General features: G+C 40.4%; 1 protein-coding gene across 1 annotated transcript in view; it reads right to left on the bottom strand.

The window, feature by feature from the left end:
- Window positions 1-26,861, bottom strand: part of ANKRD55 (ankyrin repeat domain 55) — a 457,064-nt gene that overhangs the window by 278,359 nt on the left and 151,844 nt on the right. The window lies entirely within an intron of this gene.

Genomic DNA, 26,861 nt, shown 5'->3' with positions numbered 1-26,861 from the left:
TATATGAATGCATTAATTCCTAACAACAATATCAGAAAGGTACATGAATATTCCTATTTTACAGAGGAGGGAGCTGAGACACAAAGAAGTTAAGCAATTAGCTTGAACCCAGGCGGTCTGACTTTAGAGCAGCTTTAAAATGAATATAGTATGAGGCACATAAGGAATTTGAAACGATCCATAGCCACATTTAGCAAAGTAAACCAAAATAGATGAAATTAATTTTAATCATATATTTTCTTTAGTTCCATGCATCCCAGATATGAGTATTCCAACATGTTAACAACATGAAAATCATGACCTTTCTCAATTAACTCTCTGACTCCACTACGTATTTTACACTGACAGTGCACCTCAGTTTGGACTAGGCATGTTTCAAGTGCTTGATGCCACATGTGGCCAGGGTCTACTGTTCTTAAGTCAACTTTCTAAATATTCTTGTTTTATCAGTGATGTGCCCTGCCCTGCAGTATTATTACTCCTCTCTGTGATTGGAGACAACTTCTAAGTGCAGAAATGTAGTGGAGAAGGGGATTGGCGTGTGGTCTCTGGAAGAAGTGGAAGAATCAGACCTAGCCCGTCCATTTGGAGCTTCTGTGGATGTTAGAATAAAGGCCAGCTCTGGGATGACTCAGCCTGACAGAAGCAGCCCACACCACACGCAGTGGCCCTGCATCTTCTTCTCAAGCACAGAGATGTGGGCTCACTGAGAAGACTATGCATAAGACGGGGGACACAGAAGAGGCTGCCCCTACGGGCAGTTCTTGGTGTGGGCACTTGGCGAAGTTAGGCAGGCCCACCCTGGGTGTTTCTGTCGGGAGGGAAGTGAAAACAGGACCTTCAGGAGGCATGTCACAAAGTATCCCTGTGCCAGTGGGAGACTGTTCTGGACAGAGAATGATGTTCCATGGGCTCATCACTGATGGCATGAAAAAGGCAGAGAGGCAGTCTCCAGACCTCAGCTCCCTGGGCCATGTGAGTTATACATATTTACTCTGTCTCTCCCTCTTTCTGAAGACAGTCCTCTCTGGGGCTACAGGCTCAGTTATCTCTCTTATTTTATTAATAAATATCATGAAAAACTCACTCATTACTCTGCCTTCCAGGTGGATTGTAGATGGCCGTCTCTCCTACCTGAAGTCTTAACCTCTGGAAGGAGAGGACTGCAGGGAAGCAGATGCTCTAATGGACCAGGTGGGCTTCAGAAGGCTAAGGTAGTAGCCAGGGGACCATGGTGGTCTCCCTAGTGTTCTGGGTGGCCAAGGATTGTCTAATGGGGGAAGTGTCACAGGGCTGTTGAGAGGGTTCCTTCCAGTCGTAGAGAGTAGGACCTGTTACTGGGCAACCAGCTGTTTCATAGCCAACAGGCACATTCCTTTTCTGCTCTGAAGTTGTTTCAGAAACTGCAGTCTCTCCCCGCACAGCCCACCTCCTCAGCCTCGCTCAGGTTTATAGATGGAGGGTCAGAGCAGGAAGGAAAAGAGCATCAGGGGGTAGATGTATGCATACATAAACATTTCTGTACTCTGAAGAAAGCATTTTCCCATAGAAATCACAAATCAGTATTTTTCAAACTTCTTTGATCATAATTCACTGCAAGAAAAACATTTAAATTGGTACAACTACTTTGAAAAAAAACATTTGGTGGTATCTACTAAGGTTGAACTTCTAAGTACCCAATGACCCAGCAATTCCACTCCTCGGTATATACCCAGTGGGTATACGTACGTGTGTCTACCAAAAGACACATAAAAGAAAGTTCATAGCAGTACTATCTGTAATAGTAAAAAAAAAAAAATGGAAACAGCCCCAATATTATCCACAGGAAACTGGTTTAAAAAGTTATGAGTGGTCATACAACACAGAGTATGTGTATTATATACGATACAATAATAAGAATGAGCAAACTACAGCCACATTGATGGTTCTCTCAAAAATAATGTTGAGTAAAAAAAGCCAGACACAAAGACTCAGAAGAATACATGCTACATCGTTTCATTTACACAAAGTTCAAAAGCAGGCAAAACTAATCTGTGATGGTAGATATCAGGCTACTACATTTTATGTTGCAACCGACAACATGCGCACATATAACTGAATTGGTAAGAAACAATTCTTACTTTTACTATATGTAGTGCACTGATTTTTTTTTTCCTATTCTGTTTTTCTAAAGCCTAGTTGCCACTCACTAAATGGATTTTATAATCTTTTATGGATCCTGACCTGTAGTTGGGAAAACACAGTTATTAATGCAGGTTAGGCTCTCAGAATAGCCCACAGGCTATCTAATCTCTCTAAACCTATTTCCTCCTCCATAAAAAGAGGATAATAATGGTACCCATCTCATAGGGTGGCTGTGAGGATAGGGTGAGTCAATGCACATTAAGCGCTTAATGCAATGCCTGGCACATGTTCACACACATGCACACACACACACGTGCTCATATTAGTATTTTTATTCCCAAATACTGCCAGATCTTTCCTTGGGCAAATAAACCTTTTAAATCCCTGCTCAATACCTACTGATAATGCGAACTAATCTTCTATCAAAGACATAGAGGTGACTCATTGTTCCAGGGAAGCCAGGTTCCTTGTGATTAGAACTTCTGGCATTTCCACTAGAAGTGAGCTTCTTTAAATTGTTTCTGTGTTGCCACGCCATGTTCCACCGGGCTGTTCTCTTGTCTGCTCTGGTCCTTTAGGCACGGCCTGAGATCATTTGGGCATGTACAGTGTCACTGTATTTGTACATTCCTTCTTTTTAAAAAGTCATTTTAGCTTGGGAAGTGCTGGCCTCTGCAAAAAGCAACACTATTTGGCCAGGGGGTCTGACCAGCCCCCATCACTTCCTCCAACAACAAAGGCTTTATGCTCTCATGCCAAAGACCAGCTGTCAGCTTAAATTTCCCTAATCCAGCCAGATCTCAACTCGGCCAATCAACAGTCCCTATCTGGGGGAAGCCCATCTGTGAAATGCAGCAGCGCTCTTACTGGAATGACATGTCATAAAAATTAGTTTGGGCACTAATCTAAGGAAGCTTTGTGCTGAGTCGAGGGACTGTGAGGTCCCGGTTGGTGTCCTTCTCTTTGCCAAAGAGGTGGACCAGATGAGCAGTGCAGAGCCTGAAAAGACAGCAAGGACCCCCACCTCCTGCCCTCTCCTATGTGATGCTGTCCTTGGGGATGAGGGAGGAAGTGATCCACTCCCTAGTGTCCTCTCCTCCAAGCAGCTGGTCGCTGTGTCACGCAAGGGGACCAGAAGAACGGGTGCCTGGAAATATGTCATGTGGCTGGTGGGTTCTGTGTGGATGGTTGTTCTGGCTGCTGTTTTCTGCAAGATTACGTTACTAACTCGTGTTGGCTAGATTTGTTTAAAAAGGACACACAAACTCATCTTACTGAGCAAGAATCTTCTGCTGTGAGTTGCCTCTCTCACCTCTGGAAGAACAGTAGCTCACAAAACATGTTTTGAACTACTGAGAAAAATAAAAAATGCAGACTTTCATTTTGCTTTATTTTAATGGCAGAGGTGACACTCTTTTCCCTTGGTCCTCCCATCCTGGCCTGTTTGCTTCCTCTCATTTTATACCACACTCTCCCCCAAACTTTCTTTTATTTTTCCCCTAGACTCTTTCCTCCTTTCAGCCCTCATCACAGAACCATGGAGAGACTCAAGATGGGTGGCTAACAGCTGGGCAGGGGACAGAACCAAACCTGGCATGCAGAGGGGTGCCAGCTCTCCTCTCAGGCTTGCTGGGTGTGGGCAGAAATGGGGGGAGACCTGAACACAGACATGACTTCAAGGATCCTGCAAGGTGGGGTAGGAAATTGTTTGCCTAACGTGTAAAAATTGCTAACCATTCACAGCAGAGCATGAATGCACACAGAAAGCACCAGCATAGCAAGGGTGTGGGACTGCCTGCCCAAATCCACCTACAGTGTCTGGCAACCTATTTCCACTACTTCTCCATGTTTGAGTCACATTTATTCAGTTTTCCAATAATTTTTATCGAGGGCATCCTGTGTACTCTGCATTGTTCCAGGTGCCTAAAGAAATGTTTCATCAGAGACAATTCACGAGTCAGGCTGCCTGGAAGTGTGCACTAGGCTGACTTTGACCAATTAAAATGTAAACTTTAGAGACAGGAGCTCAAAGGATCTGGAGCAGGCCTCTTTACATCCTTAATTGACTGAATAATGTGCTTCATCTGTGTCATTTTAAAAGATCACCATGCCGTGGATCACAAATTTTGAATTATATTTTCAGACAACCGCATGGGCATTTTCACACTTATCCATTTTTACGTAGTTTAACTCCTGCTTAAAAGTATTTTGGAACTTTTCTTGAAAGTATAGATCTTATCCTAGAAGTTTAGATGTGTGAATTCTGCAGCAAAGTTGGAAAAAAAAATCCATCACTTCTTATATTTTAAAAAACTATAGATTTTTTTAAAAAAATGTCTTTTTCTCATACTACTCAGGAATATTTTCTGACTTATTTTTAAGTTTTTAAATTTTAAACTAATCTTTGGGATAAAGGGAACTAATCAATGTTTTGGCTGAGTCTTTCTTCCAAGGCCACGTAATTTATCAGATTGCCAGTTTAGGTTAGCACTGAGCACAGGGCAGCCAGCCTTACAGCTTGAGGGATCTAGAGGGTATTTTCTAAGGACTCTGTATACACACTATGTTAGATCAGAAGAAAAGCAATCAATCTGTTAGTTAAACCACATGCTTATGCAATTTTACATGGTGAAATGTGTCTATTATGCCATTCAACAGTAAGTCATAAAGACTTGCTGGTAGATGAATACATGAAGAGAGGTTATAACATCCCCTAAAGCAAGACTGAAATGAATTAAACCCAACAGAAAAGGGGTTGAGGAAGAGGACAGAGCATGATAGACGGCACAGTGTTAAATCTCAGGGTGGAAGTCATAGTGACCTGGGGGGAAGGCTAGATTAAAAGAACATTTTCTTCATTCATTCACGTATGTATTTGCTTCTTCGTTAAACACCACTAAGGGCTCATTAATACAGTACCAGGCACTGTAAGACCAAATAAAGTCTAATATTTCTCCCAAGTTCATGTGATCCCTTTAAAACTACCCTTCCACTCTTCTCCACTACACGGGACTCTCTTTCCTTCTCAGTGAATCTTTCCTCCACATTCCACACAGTCACTCCTAATCTCCTCCTTTGCTTTACCTCTCTGCCTTTGTTTCATTATTGTTCAGTCCATTTTTCCAAACCTCATCCTTCTTTTCCTGATATCACAGCCCAGTCCTAGCCTTAAACTAATAAACAATTTGTACTGAGCTCCAACATGGAGCTGTGAGGGTTACTGTACAAAGAAGAAGTACAAGATGCGACAAGGAGCTATTATTCGTGCTTACAACATAATGAGGACAGCACGCCACATGAGCCCAGTACCAGCTGGCTGCTCCAGGCAATGAGCGCTACAGGAGTTTGTGGGCTGGAAAACCACTGGAAGTTTCTCAAGGAACTGAGACCGAAGTCTTGAAAATAAGATTCAGTGGTTGTAAAAGATAGCAAAGACATCCCCAGGGAGTGTGAAAAGCTGCCCACCCCAAAAAAGTCAACCCCTGTGGCCATCCACTACTTGCCGCTCTGTGAGCAAGTGCATCCAGGTTTAAACCTTCTCTCTGTCAGTGACTTGAATGCATGTTCTTCAGCACAGGCTTGAAAAAACAAAGGTGGGTCAGTATATCTCTCTGGCTTTTCTACATTTCTTCATCATATTTATTTTAAACCCCTTGAGAAGAGGCTCATATCTGATCTTTAGTTTGAAGGGACCAGTGTACTCTGCCTCACTGATAGACCATGAAAGGACTAGCAGGTTATAAGAATATAAGGTCCCGGGAATATATCTGTGACAATCAGGTCGGTCCCTATGAATAGAGAAATAAAGAGATGAAAGAACTGCGACTGGGTGTTGTATAAAGAAAGTGTTCAAAACACACCAAGTCAATAAGTATTGATTTATTATACTGGCCATAATGTAGTATAATGTAGCCACAAAATGAGAGGGAAACAGCAAAACAGGGTCGGGATATGCAGTGAGGGTAAATCAGGTAATTCAAAGAAGAAAGCTGACTGGGTCCCAGAAGGAGGGGCTGGAGCCACTGGAGCCTGTGTTGTGACAGGGGCATGAATGGAAGAAGAAACACCAGGAAGGGAGTGTGCTGTCGAGGCAGGACTCCAAGTAACAGTGAGCGATGTCACCGGCAGGACATCTGAAAAGAGCCTAGGGCTGCAAGGATGGCTGGGTTCAACTTCCTGTTTAATTTTAGGACAGCTGACTTTGTGTTAATATCTACATTTAGGCAGCTTCTGTGAAGCCATGGAATTCTCAATGAAATTTTCCTATTTTTATTGTATTTATCCTGAGTCTGAATCTCAATCATGAAAATAAAAATGCCAGCTAAGCCAGCTTAATAAAGATAGAAATACAGGGCTCTTGCTAGGAAATTCTGGGCTTTCCTGAATCTTTCTCTAAGATTCATCAAGAAAAATTATCCAATTTTTAAAAATAAATTAAAAAGATTATTGTGTCTCTTTTTAATATGCTTGCCTAAGAGTCATCTTACACCCTAGGGGAAGGTAACACTATCTGTCATAATTAGGGCCCAGACTCTGTAAAATTAGATGATATAGAAAACTGATACACTGCAAATGGTTTTTGTCTAGAAAAAAAGGTAACCCCCATGGTTATGGCTTTATTGCCCCATAGGACATTAACCAGTTTGGTGTCTAAATTTGCAATCTTATTCCAGAATTTTCCTTTCCACATATCAGTTCTCATATTCCCCTTTGGGTCAGCTTTGTCATTTCTCTACTTCTATCATTAACAAGTTTAATAAATCAAAACATGCTCACAATTTGTATATTTGTAGATTTTTTTAAAAATAAATTTACTTATTTATTTATTTTTGGCTGTGTTGGGTCTCTGTTGCTGCACACGGGCTTCCTCTAGTTGTGGCCAGCAGGGGCTACTCTTCGTTGGGATGTGCAGGCTTCTCACTGTGCTGGTTTCTCTTGTTGCAGAGCATGGGCTCTAGGTGTGTGGGCTTCAGTAGTTGTGGCATGTGGGCTTCTGCAGTTGTGCCTCACAGGCCTAGAGCGCAGGCGCAGTAGTTGTGGTGCACAGGCTTAGCTGCTCTGCAACGTGTGGGATCTTCCTGGACCAGGGATCGAACCCGTGTCCCCTGCATTGGTAGGTGGATTCTTAACCACTGTGCCACCAGGAAAGTCCCAAGAAATATGTTTTTAACTTTTTAAAAATTATAACTCGACAACTCTTAGAAGTCTGAATTGATATCACAGGTTGAATTTATTGATTAACAAACACCTGGATTATGATGTGTCTCTTGTAATATTAAGGACCCCCAAATCTTATAATTAGCATCAATAATTTTATACAGTGTATTTTATCCATGTCCATGAGCAGAACATTGGAAAGAAATAGGCAAGAGGAGTAGCACTTGCAAACCACTGAGCAAGTACTGGATAGGGTCAGCAACAGAAGCAAATAATTTTCTAATTTCCAAGAAAGGTTCCTCCACTATTCTGCAGAACTGATCTTCTGCAGAATCACAAACCCATGAGACTGTGAAATTTTGGCAAGCTGTCAAGTCAGAAAGCATTTCAAATAGAAAGAGGAACTTAAAAAAAATGTATCCCTGGGGAAAGGTTTCTTCCCTTCCCTTGCTCCAAAAGGACTCATAATTCATTTCAGCTGCTTTGGATTTTCATGGCATCATCTTTTTTAAAAAATGAAAAATTGAGACCTTATGGACAGGCATCAAATATAGGAACAAATGTAATTTTCTTTTAGTGAGGCCTAGCTAACTACATTCAGTGTTTAAGATATACAAGATTTTATTACTGTAGGAGTCCTGAAACATCTGAATTAATCTTTTTCTTAAAATTAACTTTAAATCAGCCAAAGGACCAATCTCAACTACTTTAAGAGATCTATGACAGAACTGAGTTAAGCTCCCCAAATGTCCTATTTCCAATTTTTTTTAGAACATGGTACATTTCTTATGGTGTGAAATTACTGCATAATACAAATTTGAATCTGCCATGCATATACACACACAAAGATTATTGAGTTCCTACTGTATACAAGACATCAGATAGAAAGGTATAAGTTAGTTTCCACCTGAAAGGAGGTTACAGTTCAGTTGGAGAGGCAATAACCAAGTAACATCCCTTTGTAAAAGGACATTAAGATACACTTTTGATATGGTTAGAATTTAGTTTCTATTTTAACAGACGTTGATCATCTTTGGGCTGTTACCAGTTAAACTATGGTATTGCTTCTCTAATTAGAGTAAGGCAGAGTATAGTAGTGCATGTGTGTGTGTGTGTGTGTGTGTGTGTGTGTGTGTGTGTGTGTGTTCTACTGTAGGACTGATTTTTCATAGGGACTATTTGGAAGATAAACAGAAAAAGGGCCAAAGGAAAGAGGCTAAGATTGGTCAATAACCTCACTTGTTTATTCATTTAGTAACCATATCCCAGGAATTAATAGGTCTTATGAAGGAGGCAAAGCACCAGCCAAGCACCTGGCACACAGTAGGTATTGAATAAACATTCACTGAATTAAGTTAAAGATATATCAGAAGTGAACTTTGACTTCAGTGAGTTTATAATGTAGGAGAAAGGTGCATTTTCTATTGAGTCAAATAATTATAATACAAAGGAGAAAGTGGATTCCATGAAAGAGATATGGATGAAAAGCTTGGAGTGCACAGGGAAAGCAGAGGTCAGTTGGTGTACCAGATTACACTTTGGGGACAAAGTGGTACGTAATTGGGACAAGGATGGGTTGGATGCTGACTTACGGTGACAAATGGAGGGACTCTGTAGGTAGGGGAAGAGCATGAGTCAAGGCTCAGGGGTAGAACAATGTGAGACTGGAACAGGGAAACTCAGTTTGGGCATTAAAAGATGGTAGAAAAAGAGCCTGAGAAGGTGCAGTAGGTTTAAATAGTGATGCTGCCTAAAACCACACGAAGAGTTTGAACCTAGAGCTGAGAACAAAGAAACATTACTGAAGATCTTTTCTCGTTTCTGATAGGCTGCTGCTCCTAGCAGAGAAAAAGTTTGTATTCTATGCTGGATTCCTTTAAACATCCTTTAAGAAATCTCAGTATGCTTGGTGATATTGGTTTATTTTGGAATAATCATGTCTTAGAATCCTGTGGTTTCTTTGTTCGCTTAGAATCACCTTCGGCCCACAGGATTCTCTGCTCCAGAATGCCCTGCCTACAAGGGACCTACCACGTATCCTTACAAGAAAGTTGTTGCTGATGTTTTGACTCTAAAAGATGGGAGTGGGGGGTATCACTCATCATTCCTAGTCTCTCCATGGATGAGACACTTCACCTCTAGCCTGACTCCTCATACTGGGTTCTCTGACCAGAAGCAGTTCTTCAGTGATGAAGGTCAATTGCCTGGCTCACTGTGGACCTCTGCCAGCAGTGCTATTGGAGAGCCTTTGGTGCCTTTCAGTCGCTGTGCCACTCGATTTACTCTCTTGCTGACTCTCCTCAAACCCACAGTAATGAAATGTTGATTAAAAATATCTGATTGAGTGGTGGCAGCAGCTGCATCAATATTAAATAACTACCGTTTACTAAGCGCTCACCATGTTCTAGGTTGCTGACAGGATGTAATCACCCAACAAAACTGAGACAAGGACTGTAATCAGAATCCCCAAATTCTGATTTGGGGAGAAAAGTAAGGCTCTGAGATTGATGAACCTTGCCCACGGTAGTAGAGAGGGAGCAGTAATTGGACCATGGCATTCTGATGTGAGAGCCTGGACAGGTTGCTGCTCTATAGACAGAAAGTTCTTCTAATCGTTGCCTCTAACCTAGACTGCCCCCCCAATTTCATTTCACAGGAAAGTAGATTGCACAACTAGACCACTGGCCTGGGCCTTGGGTCTCATGTCTTATCTGATGGCCAGTTATCACCTGGTTCTCAGCAATGTCTTTCTAGGCCATTGTTTGCATCATTTCAAAACCAGAGAGCTATGGATTTTCTGTGAGGCTCATTCCCAGGAGCTAGAGATTGCAATTCAAGGCTGAAATATGCCTTGATGGTCACTGTCAACTCATTCTTCCCTTTATTATCTATTAGCTTTGGGGGACTTTTAAATTGTAAGATATATCTTAACCCTCTTTCCAAAGCATTTAATGTTTTCAGATCTTGAAAATCGTTTTGTTTTTTCCTTGTCCTTGATTATCTAAGTTTGTACAACTAGAAATGTTTTCTCACACTAAATCCTTATCCTTCCAGGGATTTCATTGTTTAGTGGTTATTTTCTGATTTCATCTAATCTTTTCATATATACCTAGAATTTAGGAGATTGATACCCAGTAATGACTATAACTATTCTAGTGGAAACTCCAGCAAGTATGCCCAAAGAAGGAGCTCTGTGTTTAGAACTAAATTCTTTAGATATGGCACTACACGGTAAATCCAACTTTTCTTGCAGCCCCTCCTAGCATCATTACCCTTAGGATTCATTGTCATTCTCACTTTTCTTCTTTTGCCAAAATATTTCTCTAGATTTATTCACTGAACTAATTAAATGTATCCATGCCCCTAGAGTAGCACATAACCATACACAAGGAAAAGCCCATTGAATTAGGCATCTAAGACTCCACAATTTAAAAAAAAAAAAGGAAAGAAGGAAGAAAAAATTAGAGGTATTTACCTTAAAAGAAGGTCAGATGGAAAAATTGTCTTATATCAGTCCTGAAGGGTTTGCAAGCTCCCAGTCTGTACCATAAAGTCTCTACTTGATGCATAACACATTTAGAGCAGTCAGGATGGGGCTTAGTTTGGTCACGAGATTATAGGCCCCAAGAACTCAGGAAAACCACTGCCATGCAAAGTTACAGTCACTGAAACTCCGTTGCCACAGCCTGCCTTCTTGTATCCCATCCCATCTGTTTATTAATCAAATTCCTTCCTTCATTCATTTAATAAAATTTTTTGAGTGGATATTATCTTCCAGAAACTGTATGCTAATCTCTGGTACTACGCTAACAATTCAAGCTGGCCACTTTTCCATTGGGTAGACCCTCATAGGATCTCAGTAATCTGAAACCTCTCCTAGATAGCATTAAGGAAGAAGACCAGAAAAAAGTTTTTGATTAAAAAAGAGGTTTTTAAAAAATGTCTCATGGTGGTTTTCCATTCATTATAGTATTTAAAATGCCTTAATATTTAGCTAGCATTTTTACAGGTATCAAAGGACTTTCACAAACACTCTGCAGTTAAAGGTTCACTTCCAGGGTTTGAATAGTTTGAGAAGATCTTCCTCACTATGAACTCCTTGAGTGCAGAGACTGCATTTTAGTATTGCTTATATATCCAGAATCTCACCCAGAGCTAGGTATGGAATTGACAACCAGTAAGTGATTTTTGAATGAATGTCTTTACATTACATGTTTGTAAGTTATTTTCCCTACTGGTTTGTAATGGGAGGCTGTTTCCACTGTTTCCTTTTCATGTGCCCAGTACTGTTCTCATCAGACAAGACACTTGGTTGGATCTCACCCAGGAAAAATGTCAAGCTGGACTTGCAGCATGAATAGGAAAATGCCATGTTATCTAGCCACATCATTGCTCCTTGAAGCCAAAATCAAGGAGGTTTCTGTGTCATCCATTATGAAAAGTTTGACAAAGACACAAAGTTGCAAGGTGGGGCAAACTGGAGAACTAAGTTTTATATTGAGGGTGGTAGTTTCACAATGACAATGATTAAGGTTTCAGAAATATGAAGACAGATTTGAACAAACTTAAGACAGATTTGAGCAGTAAGATGGCATCTGAAGCAAGTATATCATTAATATGCCTTCTTCAACCCTCTTCTTTCACAGGGGACTTGGGAATTATTTCCTCATATTATATATGCCAACTGCATGGGCCACTGGTTAAAAACACTAAGCCATCCAATGAGCAGAATGTAAGAAATGACAGGAATAGCTGTCTGGCATTTTGGTCTCTGGAAGAAAGAAGGATAACAAGCCTGTAAAGTAATCATCTTAGAAAGAAGAGGTAGATATGAATTTCAAGAGGGTTAACATCTTGCTATTTCCATCTTTCCCCATCAGAAATCTTAAGTAGACTAACTTTCAATTTCCCTAATTATCTGTGAAAACATTTTTAGGAGATAACCCAAGACTTAGAGGTTAAAAATATGTTTTGTCAATGGAATGTGTATTAGCAGAAAAATGTTGGGAGATAATTTTAGGTCCTGGAGCTTAGGTATTATCCTGTGTGATCTTGGAAAAGTCATCTAACCTCTCTGGACTTCCATTTTCTAACTTCAATAGTAATATTTTTAAATTGGCCCATTTATCTCTTCATATAGATGACATAGGAGTAGAGTTAATAGAGATAAAATATTTAAAAATTAAGAGACCTATTTAAATGTAAACTATTTTATTTAAATAGTTTATTTTTCCTTTTTTGACTCAGCTCTGAGTAGAAAAAGTGGTCAATAAGAAAGGACTGAAAAAGTCAGTTATGGAAAAGTTGGTTCCAGATCTAAGAGAAGTCTGACTCATTCAACAGTTAAGCAGCAAGTCTAAAACAAATTAACCACACATCCCTAGCTTCTTATTCCTTTTTCTGTTTGATTTTGATGGACATCTGTGTGGGTGAGGTAACGTAAGTGTTTGCTGTGGTAAAAACATTGTGAAAATACTGTGTTCTTTTACCCTGCCAACATGAGAACCAGAAGGAGGAGGTGAAGATGAGCTAGAATGACTTGTGTCAGTAAATGTGAGCTGAGCTACTCAGAATCTTCCCAGTAATTCCTGAAACCTTCAGTATCTGTTTTACACACACACACACACACACACACACACACACACTCTACATCTAGCTATCTGTGTATCTTCACCTCCCACTATGTGCCAGACACTTTTTGAAGCATTCAGGTTATGCTATTGAATGAGAAATCATGCTTCCTGCTTTCAAAATGCTTACATTCTGGGCTTCCCTGGTGGCGCAGTGGTTGAGAATCTGCCTGCCAATGCAGGGGACACGGGTTCAAGCCCTGGTCTGGGAAGATCCCACATGCCGCGGAGCAGCTGGGCCCGTGAGCCACAACTACTGAGCCTGTGCGTCTGGAGCCTGTGCTCCGCAACGAGAGGCCACAACAGTGAGAGGCCCCCGCACTGCGATGAAGAGTGGCCCCTGCTTGCCACAACTAGAGAAAGCCCTCTCACAGAAACGAAGACCCAACACAGCCAAAAATAAATAAATAAATTTAAAAAAAAAAAAAAAAAAAAAAAAAAATGCTTACATTCTAATATGCGGAGAAATAAAATAGTGAAGTCAGAAAGTAAATTATTAAGATAAATTCAAATAATTATCTATGCTATAAAAAAATCCATAATAATAAAATATAGAGTAATAGGCAGGTGAGAACTGAGGCTGAGGTTTGATAACTTTAGATACAATAGTCAGACAAGATCTCTCTGAGAAGCTGACATTTGAACTAAAATGTGAATATGCAGATGATTTACCAGCCAGGGGAAAATCTGGAATAAGAACGGAGAGACCAGTTGGAGTGACTTATATGAGGAAAATCTGCATGAAGATGAAGTTGGAGAGGTAAGCAAGAGCCTGACTATGTACTCTATGAACTTGGGGTTTATTCTAGAGGGAATAGGAGACTTGGATAGTTTTGAGAGCTTCTTTGATGTGTGGGACAGTATCTTTCATCAACTTTGGACAATTCTTACTCCTATCTCTACAAGTGTTTCTTCTGCCCCATTCTCTTCCTCCTATCCAACTGTGACACCAACTAAATGTATATTAGACCATCTGATACTGTCTCACATATCTAGAACTTTCTATTCAGTGTTGTTCCCCCCCCCCCACCCTTCATTTCTTTTCCTCTTTGTGGTTCAGTTTGGATAATCTCTACTGACCTGTCTTCAAATTCACTGACCCTTTCTTCTCCTGTGTCCAGCCATGTAGTTAAACACATTAAATGAATTCTTTATTTCTGATATTGTAGTTTTCAGCTCTATAATTTCCACTTAATCCTTTTATAGAATTTTTATTTCTATGCTGAAGTTCCCCATCTGGCATAAAGTACTTTCCTAAAAAATGTCTGTTGAATGAATGAACTGGTTTTGATGCCCTGTCAATAAGAAGGTAGTTTTAAAATACAGAACACAAATTTATATTTTGAACATTCAGTTTATCACAAATTAGGTATCTTTCACTAAGACTTAATAACTTCTGGTATAAGCAGGTGACAGACATTCTCATCTGCATACTCTGCAAATTTAGTCTTACTTTGGGGACAGCTAATGTTACAAGGCACTTTCATATTACTGGTATATTTTTTTAAATGGAGTATAGTTGATTTACAATGTTGTGTTAGTTTCAGGTGTACATATATGTGTGTGAGAGTTTCAGGTGTACATATATGTGTGTTTGTGTATATATGAATATATATATATCCTTTCTCAGATTCTTTTCCATTATAGGTTATTACAAGATACTGAATATAGTTCCCTGTGCTATACCATAGGTCCTTCTTTTCTATCTATTTTATGTAAAGTAGTGTGTATCTGTTAATCCCAAACTCCTAATTTATCCCTGCTCCACCCCACCCCCCATTCCCCTTTGGTAACCATAAGTTTGTTTTCTATGTCTGTCAGAAAACAGAGAGCAATCAGAATGGGACTTAGCTTGTTTGTGAGATTATAGCCCCAAGAACGCAGGAAAACCTCTGCCATGCATATTTATAGTCACTGAAACTCTGTTGCCACAGCCTGCCTTCTTGTATCCCATCACGTCTGTTTATTAATCAAATTCTATTTCTATTTTTCAAATTCTATTTCTATTTTTTTAATTTTTATTTTATATTGGAGTATAAAATAATTGATTTAGAATGTTGTGTTAGTTTTAGGTGTACAGCAAAGTGATTTATTTATACATACACATATATCTATTCTATTTCAGATTCTTTTCCCATATAGCTTATTACAAAGTATTGAGAAGAGTTCCCTGTTCTATACATAGGTCCTTGTTGATTACCTATTTTATATTTAGTAGTGTCCATACATTAATCCCAAACTCCTAATTTATCCCCCGCCACGTTTCCCCTTTGGTAACCATAAGTTTGTTTTCAAAGTCTGTGAGCTTGTTTTGTAAACAAATTTATTTGTATCACGTTGTCCAACATAGAAGTGATATCATATTATATTTATCTTTCTCTGTCTGACTGACGTCACTTAGTATGATAATCTCTAGGTCCATCCATGTTGCTGCAAGTGGCATTATTTATTTCATTCTTTTTTATGGCTGAGTAATACTCTATTGTACATATGTACCATATCTTCTTTATCCATTCCTCTATCGATGGACATTTAGGTTGCTTCCATGCCTTGGCTATTGTAAATAGTGCTGCAATGAACACTGGGGCCCACGTATCTTTTCGAATTAGAGTTTTCGTCTTTTCTAGATATATGTTCAGGAGTGGGATTGCTGGATCGTGTGGTAGCTCTTTTTTTAGTTTTTTAAGGAACCTACATACAGTTCTCCATAGTGGCTATACCAATTTACATTCCCACCAATAGTGTAGGAGGGTTACCTTTTCTCCACACCCTCTCCAGCATTTATTATTTATAGACTTTTTGATGATGGCCATTCTGACTGGTGTGAGGTGATACCTTACTGTAGTTTTGATTTACATTTCTCTAATAATTAGTGACATTGAGCACCTTTTCATGTTGAGCATCTGGAGGTCGTTTTTGGAGAAATGTCTGTTTAGTTCTTCTGCCCATTTTTTGACTGGGTTGTTTTATTTTTTGATACTGAGCTGTATGAGTTCTTTGTATATTTTGGAAATTAATCCCTTGTCAGTCACATCATTTGCAAAGTTTTCTTCCAGTCCGTAGGTTGTCTTTTAATTTTGTTAATGGTTTCCTTTGTTGTGCAAAAGCTTGCAAGTTTAATTAGGTACCACTTGTTTATATTTGTTTTTATTTCTATTACTCTAGGAGATGGATCCAAAAAAATACTGCTGTGGTTTATGTCAAAGAGTGTTTTACCTATGTTTTCCTCCAGGAGTTTTATAGTATCCGGTTTTACATTTAGGTCTTTAAACCATTTTGAGTTTATGTTTTATATGGTGTGAGAGAATGTTCTAATTTCATTCTTTTACATGTAGCTGTCCAGTTTTCCCAGCACCACTTACTGAAGAGACTGTCTTTTCTCCACTGTGTTGTATATTCTCACCTCCTTTGTTGAAGATTAATTGACTGTAGGTGTGTGGGTTTATTTCTGGGCTCTCTATTCTGTTCCACTTATCTATATGTCTGTTTTTGTGCCAATACCATGCTGTTTTGATTGTTGTAGCTTTGTAGTATTGTCTGAAGTCTGGGACGGTTATGCCTCCAGCTTTGTTCTTTTTCCTCAGGATTGCTTTTGCAATTCTGGGTCTTTTATGGTTCCATATACGTTTTAGGACTATTTATTTTAGTTCTGTGGAAAATTTCATGGGTAATTTGATAGAGATCACATTAAATCTGTAGATTGCTTTGGGTAGTATGGCCATATTAACTATATTAATCCTTCCAATCCAAGAGCATGAGATACCTTTCCATTTCTTTGAATCATCTTTAATTTCCTTTATCGATGTTTTATCATTCTCAACATATAAGTCTTTCACCTCCTTGGTCAGGTGTATTCTTAGGTATTTTATTTTTTATTGTTTTTAATGTGATTTTAAAAGGGATTTTTTTAACTTTCTCTTTCTGATATTCCATTGTTAGTGTAAAGAAATGCAACATATTTCTGTATGTTACTCTTGTATTCTGCTACCTTGCTGAATTCATTTATTAGTTTTTGTGTGATTAGTATTTTTATGTTTGATCAGCTCCCTCTGGAAGCTCACAGGACTAGACCCACAGGTATATGAACTTTGCTTAACAGTGCAGACCTACAGTAACCATAATTAATGTCTCCCTTTTGTGAATGCTTTAAATAAAGCCAGAATGTCTTTGGGTTCAGTTTTATCCCTGGAAAAAAAGACAAGTCATTCTATTGGTAAGACATAGAATATGAACAGATAACTCATGCCTTAAATTGTTTCTCTCTAGAGAATAGCTATGGCGAGTTTCTCCAAATGCAAAGGTGAAAGGGAGATACGAGTTTCACCTGAAGAAGAATTAATTCGAGAAGAATTTCTTAAGGTGAGAGATGCATACTGACATGTATTATAGCTCTGTAACAATGCTCATACATGCACATGCACACATGCATATACACAGACTCACAGGGGTACAGCATTTTATCCTCTCAGTAGAAACTTAGACTCTTTCATATTCATCTGTACTTTCTAGACATTATATGGAAAGACAGACATCTGAATTTGGCTGGTGGGAGGGTTGCCCAGTGATTAATTAGATCAGTGCATGGGCTGGGATATGCTGACCTTTTCGGTCCCTGCTAAGCCAAAGACCTCTGCTTCTTAGTGCTTCCCTCTTTGCAAATCGTAACAACAAGCGTTCTTTTCAAAGTACTTCACAAACTTTACTTCTCATTGCCCTGAGGAGAGGCCCTTATTAGTCTCTCCATTTTGCTGACTGCAGTGAACTGACCTGCTTGGGGTCCAGTGGAAATTAGTGCCCAAACTGGAATTACAACTTCAGGGCCTTTGGACCCAGTCCAGAGCAATGGCCACTTAGGACAAGTCTGTCTTGGCTCTTTTTTCCTCCTGCTCTGTCTCTGCAGGGGTAATCCACCCCAAGGATGCATTCTTATCAGTCTGTGAATTTTGGTTTCAACATACTTATGGTATTTTTGGTGTTGTCAAGTGTACTTGTGCTATTTATGATGTTAACAAACGTTCACTGTTGATTAAAGTTAAGGAGCTAGTCTGTGCCTGGATTTATACATCCCAGAACTTGTAAAAGTCAGACAGCTGGATAATGCTAGGTGTTAGGGAGTAGGATGTGAAGATTGAAAACATCCTTGTGCATGGCTGGAGAAATACTGTTTTCTCCTCACACCTCACTGACTAGAACTTAGTCCCATGGCTACATCTAACTGCAAGGGGGTCTTCGAATGACATCTTTATTCCAGACAGCCACATGTCCAGCTATAATACAGGATATTTTTACTATAGAAGAAGGAGTAAGTAATACTGGAAGATAGCTAGGAATCGCTGTCTCCCAAATTAGTTTTTTTCAAATTATTACTAATAAGGAAGCAAACAACCAGAGAGAAAAAGCGAGGGGGGGGCACCAAATGAACCTGTCATCAAATATTTACTTTTTCTGCAGTCCTTAGAATTAAAGGGAACATTTAAGATCTTTCAATGGCTTTGTTTTTACTTATTTTATGTTACTTTATTTTATTTTATATTATTTCATTTTACATGTTTATGTTTGACCTCAGATATTGAGAGTTGACTGAATCATCAGCCTCATTTCATGACATTAACATCATCGCTCACACCATGCCTCAATCTTGTTTCATTTTTAAACATATTCCAAGTAGTCTTTAACAACTACCACTATCCTCTTCCCCATTTTAGGCTATGCCCTGAATTTGTTTGACACTTACCTTTGAAACTGTATGTTTCTTTGTAAATTGTCTGGTATTTTTTACATGTATGTTTTTTCACTTTACATAAATTATAGTGTGCAAAGAAAAACTTTGTCCTTTTCCTCATTTTTCTCATGCATCATTATGATTTTAAGATTTATTTGTGTGTGTATCTAGTTTATTGCTTCTGACTACATCATATTCCACTTTTTCCCCATCAGTTTCCCTAGTTACGGACTCCTAATTTGCCCTTCAACTTTCCACTGCCAAAAAAAGAAAAAGCAATGATACACATGTGTACCTGTACTCTTAAGGGTCTGTGCAGGAACCTCTCAGGAGTGGTATTACTGCACAAAGTAAGATCCATGCACATTAGTGGACTAAATACTACCACATTGCTCTCCAGAATGTCTATACCCAGTTACAGTTCTACCAGGAGCACATACAAGTTTGTTTCACCATCTACTCCCCCCGCCACACACACACTTGACATTATCAAGTTTCTAATTTTATGAATTTGATGGGATTAAACCCATATGTCATTTCTTTGATTACTATTCATTTTATCATGTCTTCATATATATGTTAGCCATTTAGATCTCCTCTTATGTAACTTGCCTTTTTATACCTTGCCCATTTTTGCATTGAATATTTTGTCTTTTTTCTCATTGATTTGTAGGAATCCTGTATGAACCCTTTACCAGTTAAGTCATTATAAATATTTGATTCGTGGTGGAAATCCTTCCCCCAATCTGCCATCCATCTCTGTCTATCATGGTAGAGGGTTTTGGGTCTTTTTAGAATGTGCTTCCCCATTCTGAGCCATACAAAAAAATTATTTTACATTTTATTCTACTAGCTGTAGGGTTTTATCTTCACATTTAGGTCTCTCATCCAGCTGGAGTCTTGCTTTGTATTGGTATAAAGAATGGATCCTGTTTCGCTTTTTTAATATAGTGACCCCAATTTCCTAACACTGTCACTAAACAGTTTTTCTCCCTATTGATTAATATGATATGACCATTGTCATAGATCAAGTTCCCTGATATACTCTCTGTGGTCTTTCTCTCTCTCTCTTAGATCTCCATTCCATTCCATTTGCCTATTTGTCCTGAACTCTTGAACTAGTTTCATATTTGTAAGAGTATATAGAGTATACACACACACACACACACACACCATTATATGTGTACAGTGAAGTGTCGTCTTAATGATTGATTTAACTAGACTGACCTGGGAAATGTGGAATTTGATAAGTGATTCTGTGTGCCATATAAATAGCAAGAAAATGGGAAACCAAAAGTAAACTAGGGCTTTGTCATCTATCTTTGTCCCCAAGGGTGATGTGTATGATGACTGCACCCAGCTGCCATGCAGAGAGGGAGTTGCCTCTCTGTCCTTCTATATTTCTTCTTGCTCTTTGTCCACAAATGTATTTTTCTTTCTCGTATTTGCTTATTCAAACTTGTTTCATAAAAGATTTAGACTGTCTTACAAAAAATGCAATTAACCAAGCAAAATATAATAACACTGAAAGAGGTGAGAGAAACAAGCCAAGGGAAACATTAAAATTGTGCCTATTTTATTTGGAGCCCAAGTTAGTTTATAGTACCCTCAATTGACCCTGATCTTTCTTCCATTTGTAGTTTCTCTCTTTCTGGGTTTCACAAGGTTATTCAACTTTTGGGTTTTTTCATTGTGGTATTTAGGAGAGGAAAGGAAAACCTCTGGACAAGAGGAAAAAAGGAGGTTGGAAAAAGGAGTTCTGTGGGGGGGGCTTTCCTAGACCCTGTGCAATTACCTGATACAAGTAGAAAAAGTTTGGTAGAAAGAGTAGAGACTGGGACCCAGAAGGCCCAGGCTCTTGTCCCTGCTCTGCCACTGACTGCCTATGACCTTGACTCAAACACAAATCTCTCCCTGGTTTACTGTCCTCAGCTGCCAGGGAAGGAGGCTGCCCTAGGTGGTCCCAAGGTTCCATCCATTGCCAACATTCTCTGACTCGGCATGCGTTTTTCCTCTAGGGGCATCAATCATCAGCTCTCTCTGGAGACATTTTACAATATGCACACCGGGCCAGCTGTTAGTCCTGTAACTGAGAAAGGTCACTCCCAGAAGGCTATTAGCCTCCTCCCTTGGTTCAGAATAATTGCTCTACAGCATTCACATCACTTTTTTACACCAGGAATTCCTATCCTGTGGAAGGCCAAACAGATGCTGTCTTCCGCATCAAAGAGAAGAAATAATAAATGCATTCCACAGCTGAGAGGAAATAACTCCTACACACTGTATTTTCCAGCAAATAGCCAAAGAAACTAGTCGCAGAATCAGAGAAAACAAACCGTTGTCATCCAACTGTCCTCTGGTGCTCCAGCCTTCTTGTGTCACCCCTTTTATCAACAACCAAATTCACTAACTCAGGCCCCCATTCTGCATTGACTGCTGGCATTCAGGCACCTCCCAGTTACATCTGAGACCCATCGGGGAAGAAATTCTGATTATCCCCTAACTTTGCTCCAGCTCCTGCCCCTGGCTCCTCATCACCCCACCTACCTCACCACCCACACTCCCACGCACTCTAGCTTCACTCAAGGTGATCTTCACGCAAGGTGATCTCAGAGTCTTATCATGGCTGGGCTGTGCCAGAGGGGGATTCATGCCCAGCACACAGGAAATGATTCAAAATCGGGTTTCAGGACTACAACTACTTTGAGAAGCCACTGGCCAGGTACCATCATAGAGATTCACTTACTGGCTGTTAGGGACTGAATTGTGTCCTCTCAAAATTCATATGTTGAAGCCCTAACCCCAAAATGTGACTATATTTGGAGATAGGGCATTTAAGGAAATAATGAAAGTTAATGAGATCATTAGGGTGGGAGTCCTAATCTGATAGGATTAGTGTCTTTATATGAAGAGACAACAGAGAGCTCACTCACTCATTCTCTTTCACTTCCTCTCTATTTCTATTTCTCTCCTTCTTCAGCAAGAAGGAGGCCATCTGCAAGCCAGGAAGAGGCTCTCACCATAAACCAAATTGGCTGGCACCTTGATCTTGGACTTCCCAACCTCCAGAGCTATGAGGAGATAAATTTCTACTGTTTAAGCCACCAGTCTAAGGTTATTTTGTTCTGGTGGCCTGAACAGACTAAGATACTGGCTTTCTGTCTTCTTGGCCTAGGCCTGTTGAACCCATCCTCAGAGGAGTCCCTTCTCCCATCACTCCTGGTCCTCTGCTTCTCTCAATGTGGCCTCCAAGTCTCATGTGGTCTGATCCCTGCTCTCCTCTGCAGCTTCACCTCCCCTCTTCTCTCTCCTCAATCCAGGCTCTGCAAGCCACCCAGGCCTTAGGTAGTTCCTGGAGAAGCACTCTGGCCCCTCCCACCGCAGGATGGGTATTCCCTCTGACTGCAGTGCCCTCCTCCTCCAAGTCACCCATCACCTGCTTAACTCCTCTACTTCCTTTAGATCTTACCTCAGTTACGACTTCCCAGGGAAAGCCTGCCTGGTCCCTGGGTTTAGGTCAGCTTCTTTTGTTACATGCTTGCATAGAATGATGTTCTTTTTCTTTATTCCTTTAGCAACACACAGAACTAGCAGGAAGTGTGTTTTCTTTAATGACCTCACAGGTGAAATTCAAACCAGACCTTGGGAGTTGGATTCCTGCGCTTCCTCCAACGCGAGCTATGTGAAAGGGTAGTAAATATTTTTGCCGTTCTTCTGCCTTATGGTATTTCTCTGCATAACCCACTGCTCCAAATGATCACATTTCAATCAATTTGTAGATTTCTGAATTACTGCAGTTCCTAGTTATCTAATATTTATGCTCCTAAAGCTACAAAATAAATGGAAATTATAAGAAAATCTGGAGAATTTGTTTTTACTTTCCAGTGCTTCTTTCAAGCTCTAAATCTTTCATTTTATATATTGAAGAGTTTGTATACCAGTATGGAAAATCTGCATAAATCATTTAACATTTTTATTACTATCACTAATTTTTTTTAACATCTTTGTTGGGGTATAATTGCTTTACAATGGAGTATTAGTTTCTGCTGTATAACAAAGTGAATCAGTTATACACATACATATGTTCCCATTATCTCTTCCCTCTTGCAATCTACTAATTTTTAAAAATCCTTTTTATTTATATTTTTGCTTTTTATATGAAAGATAGACGAATATACTGAATCTCCATATACTGTTACCCCCATGTACCCACCAAAATCAATCAACTCATGGCCAATGTTGTTTCATCTATACTCCAACAAAATACTGTTTTCAAATAGCCTATTTATCTTTAAAACAGGATGTTTTGCTATTTTAGAGCATACTGGAGAAATTTACATTTGGCATCAGTTTGAGTTCCTTCAGCCACATCCTCCTACAGAATTTAGATTGGAATAACAAAATTGTACTATAAAAACTATAGGCTCAAATATTAAAGATCTGATATCAGTCAAAATGTCACGTACTCCCATGTATACGGATTAAGTACAGCTCAGAGTAAAGTTTGTGTTATTTCTCCTTTACGAGGAGAAGTATATCTGGGTGGGATTTTTAACCTCGTGAAAACATTTAAGACAATTTCCCATAAAATAAAATCACTCTGTGGCAGGGTAGTTTAACTCTCCCTGTAAATTCTGAAAAGGCACGAATTTAAAATAATAATACAGTCCTGGGTCTCTTAAAGTCTCCTCTTTCTCTATTAACTCGTTATGTGCCCTGGGAAGTAGACAACTTAGACTTATATCTGTAGGTCGAAAGCCTGAGCAGACTGTTGTCATGATGGAGATTGAGTCTGGGCTGACACTCTTGGTTGTTTACCAAAGCATTCCCCCTTTGTCCACTCTGCTCAGGTGTTGTGGTCAATGTAGCTAGGGAAGAGAAACTGCTCCCCTGGGTAAGAGACGCCTCAGATTGTGGAAGCCTTTGAGAGTGATTCCACTCCTCTGCACCATGATTAGTGTAAGAGGGACTATGTGATCCACTTTGGGCCGATGAGATGTAAGGGGAAGTATCCTGAGGCTTCTGGAGAAGATTTCCTCTTGATGAAGGATAGAGAGAAAGTCAGAGAGACTACCCTGATCCTTGCTTTCTGCCTTGCATGCAACTGCTGAGGAGGTAGCTCTTGGAGCTGTGGCAGCCATGCTGGGACTAGGAGAGGAGACGACGCTGACCCACTGAGGAATGAGCAGTGGAATAAGGGAAAGACCTGACTCCCCCATGTCCTCATCAGGCCTCAGAACAGACCCTACCTCTGGACTTCTTGTGTGGAGAGAAAATAAACCTCTCTACTTAAGTAACTTTTAGGTAGGTATTCTGCTGCTTGTACTCAAGAGCAAACAAACTGATAATGAACCAACACCAGTCTGTTTTGCTCATGCAGATTCCCGGCAAATACAGCATCTGCTCTGAAGTGAACAAGGGATAGTCATACTGGTATCAATGGAAAAAAATGTTGCCTGCCATATCCGTAAACAAAGGATGTTGCAGCCTTCAAGCCACTACATCTACCCTGGACGGTGAGCCCTGAGGGAACTCAGGATGAAAACGAATGGGCTGCTGGCTGCCAAGCCCTCAGTCCTGCAGCCACCAGCCGTGATGCACCCTGAGGAGACTTGGGATGGGAAAGCACAGGATACTGGCCCCGGATAGCTGAGGTGCATATCAAAGGAATAATTTCCGTAAGCCCAGGCTCTTGCATCTTCCCATACAAAGACAAGCACTAAATTCCTTGAGATATCTGGTTTTCTTTAATTAACAGTATCCTTTGAAGTTCTGACTACCTGGTCTTTGTTGCAAAACCTCCTATGTATCCTGCCCTCTCCCTTACCTCTTCGGAGCCATGTCTCAGGGCTATCGGAGAGGCTGTGTCCTGGGCTTAAGTCCTCAGTTTTGTCAGCCAAATAAAATATTTTTAATTCTCAACTTTTAGGTTGTACATTTTTTCCAGTAGATACTGGTATGGTTAGAGTCACTTCAACTCAACTTACTAAACATTTACTGAGCACCTAACATGAGCCAGGGACTGTACTAAGTACTGGGAACTTGAATATAAACAAGACATGGTCTCTGCTCTGAAAAACTCTTGTTTAGTAAAAATTCTCAAAAAGGCCCAAAACTTCCAGGGGCTACAGTATTTTCTTGGGGAAATAAGACTGCCCTGCCCCAGACTGCTGGATTTAGGGTTGGGAAGGATGCTTGAGAAGCCATCTAACCCAGAAATAATAAAAATCACACATAGGGACATTCCATAAGGAGAGCTGGTCTCAGGAATAGGCTGACTGGCAGATACATACATGGCATGATTTCAGAAACTCTGGAAAAGGCTCTTACCGCAGAAAAATCCCTCTTGGCACCTAAATCCCACACCTTGAGACTCATTCCCTGGGCTTAAAGATTTGTCCCTTTCTAAATTGCAAGTACCCCTAACAAGTGACACATTACTTTTTTTCCATCACTTAAGAGGAAAATTAGAGCCATCATGATGGTTCCAGGGACCTGAAGAAAGATGAGTGGAAGTGGAGGGAGGAGAAATGGGCCCCTATAAGGAGTTTGGGGAACACTGAGGTGACTCACATTTTAGCTCAGGGTCAGTTCTGAGCCAGCTGAAATAATCCCTGAAAAGGCAGGTGATCTGAGATTTTTCTGACCATTCTTTCTTTGGCTTGGATTTTCATTAGAAAAGCTTTATGGAAAATTGAGACTCCATCCCAGAAAGTATGGAAGTTTTCAGATAAAGATCCCATTGGCCACTCTAGCATGGAAATGAAGTAAGGGAGGGTCAGGAGAGAGAAGACCTGTCCTGCTATTCATAGCTCTTCCAAACAAACCCCCAGGGAAACAATGGGGAGAAGAGAAGGCCTCTGCATTACTTCCTCTAAACTGGAAATGCCTAATTATGCAAAAAATGTAAACAAAAAGTAGCCAACTGATAGGGAGGCTGAAGAGTGTTTTCTCTGTGGCTTGAAGATTCTGTTTGGACACTTCTAAACGTCTCAAGACTGCTTGTAGAGCATTGCAAGATTGACCCCCCCCATCCCTCCCCCACCCCATTTCTTCCTCCCTGACCCTCCCCCTTGTTTGCAGCCCTCACTTCCTGGCACTTCCCCTTGTTTCCCACAGAGGCTCTGCCCAGGTGTCTCTACCGCAACTTCTGGCTTCCTCCTAGACCGTCTGGTCTACAAAGGGGTTCAGTTCTAAAGGCCTCATAATCACGGTCAAACTGAAGTAGAGAGGAGAAGAAATGTCCACATGGGTGGATAAGAACAGCACTGACCTGCCTGTGCAAAAGTGAAGTTTTGTCTTAAATACCTGAATAGTGAATTTTCCTTCTTTTGCTAGTCAGGAAGCTCTAACCCCTGGTTATTTATTTTCTACTGTAAGCATCCCCCCTGGGCTCCTACTATGTGCCAGGCAGCAAGGTGGGCATGGAGGGCACAGCGGTGACCCCTGTAGACACAGTCCCCCCTTCTAGAGCAATTTTCATTCTATTGGGGAGGCCACTAAAAAAGAGGAGAGAGTTAGAAATGAAGATCCTTGGGATGTACATCAGGGAAACCCCACAGAATGCGTGATACGCAGTTCCCCAAAGAAGGAAGAGGTGACATCGTCAGGAGAAGATGGAAAGAGAGATGGGAGAGCAGGCAGTAGCTGTCTACTGTACTGAGGGGTTGAGACTGTAAATGTGGACAGATTTAGCTAAGAGCCCGTCCAACAGGGGAAATGACCCCAGGGAAGTGGACTGGAGCTAAGGCAGGGCTTGGCTTCACCAGAGGGGTAGAGAGAGGATGGGGGTGCTCATTCCAGGTAGGAGGGAGAAGTTAGCCTAAGGGAAGGCAGAGATAGGAACTAGTGCATCACAGTGGCAGACAGTGAAGAGGCCTGCACAAGAGAACCCCAGGGCTGGCATTGGGAAGCCGTGGGAAATAATGTGGCCTGGTAAGTGAGGTCTGTAAAAAATATTTCTAATTCAATTCTCTGTAAAAATTATATTACTCTTCTCAATTGGGAAACAGTCTATTTGTGAGCCACAATATCTTAATTGTTGTGTATAGGAGTATTTGTTTTTTACCTATGATGACTGTCTAACAGTATTTATCAATGATTTCATTCCCCCCTGCCATAGATTGGCAAATAGATAAATAATCTCACACTTCCTATCCTTCCTCTTTGGGACAGCAGAGGGAGAGAGGGGTGGGCGATCTCAGGAGGAGCAACGGGAGACCTGCTCC

The sequence above is a fragment of the Phocoena sinus genome, chromosome 3 (genome assembly GCF_008692025.1).
Source record: "Phocoena sinus isolate mPhoSin1 chromosome 3, mPhoSin1.pri, whole genome shotgun sequence".
NCBI classification, from domain to species: Eukaryota; Metazoa; Chordata; class Mammalia; order Artiodactyla; family Phocoenidae; genus Phocoena; species Phocoena sinus.
This window is presented reverse-complemented; position numbering and strand designations above follow the sequence as displayed.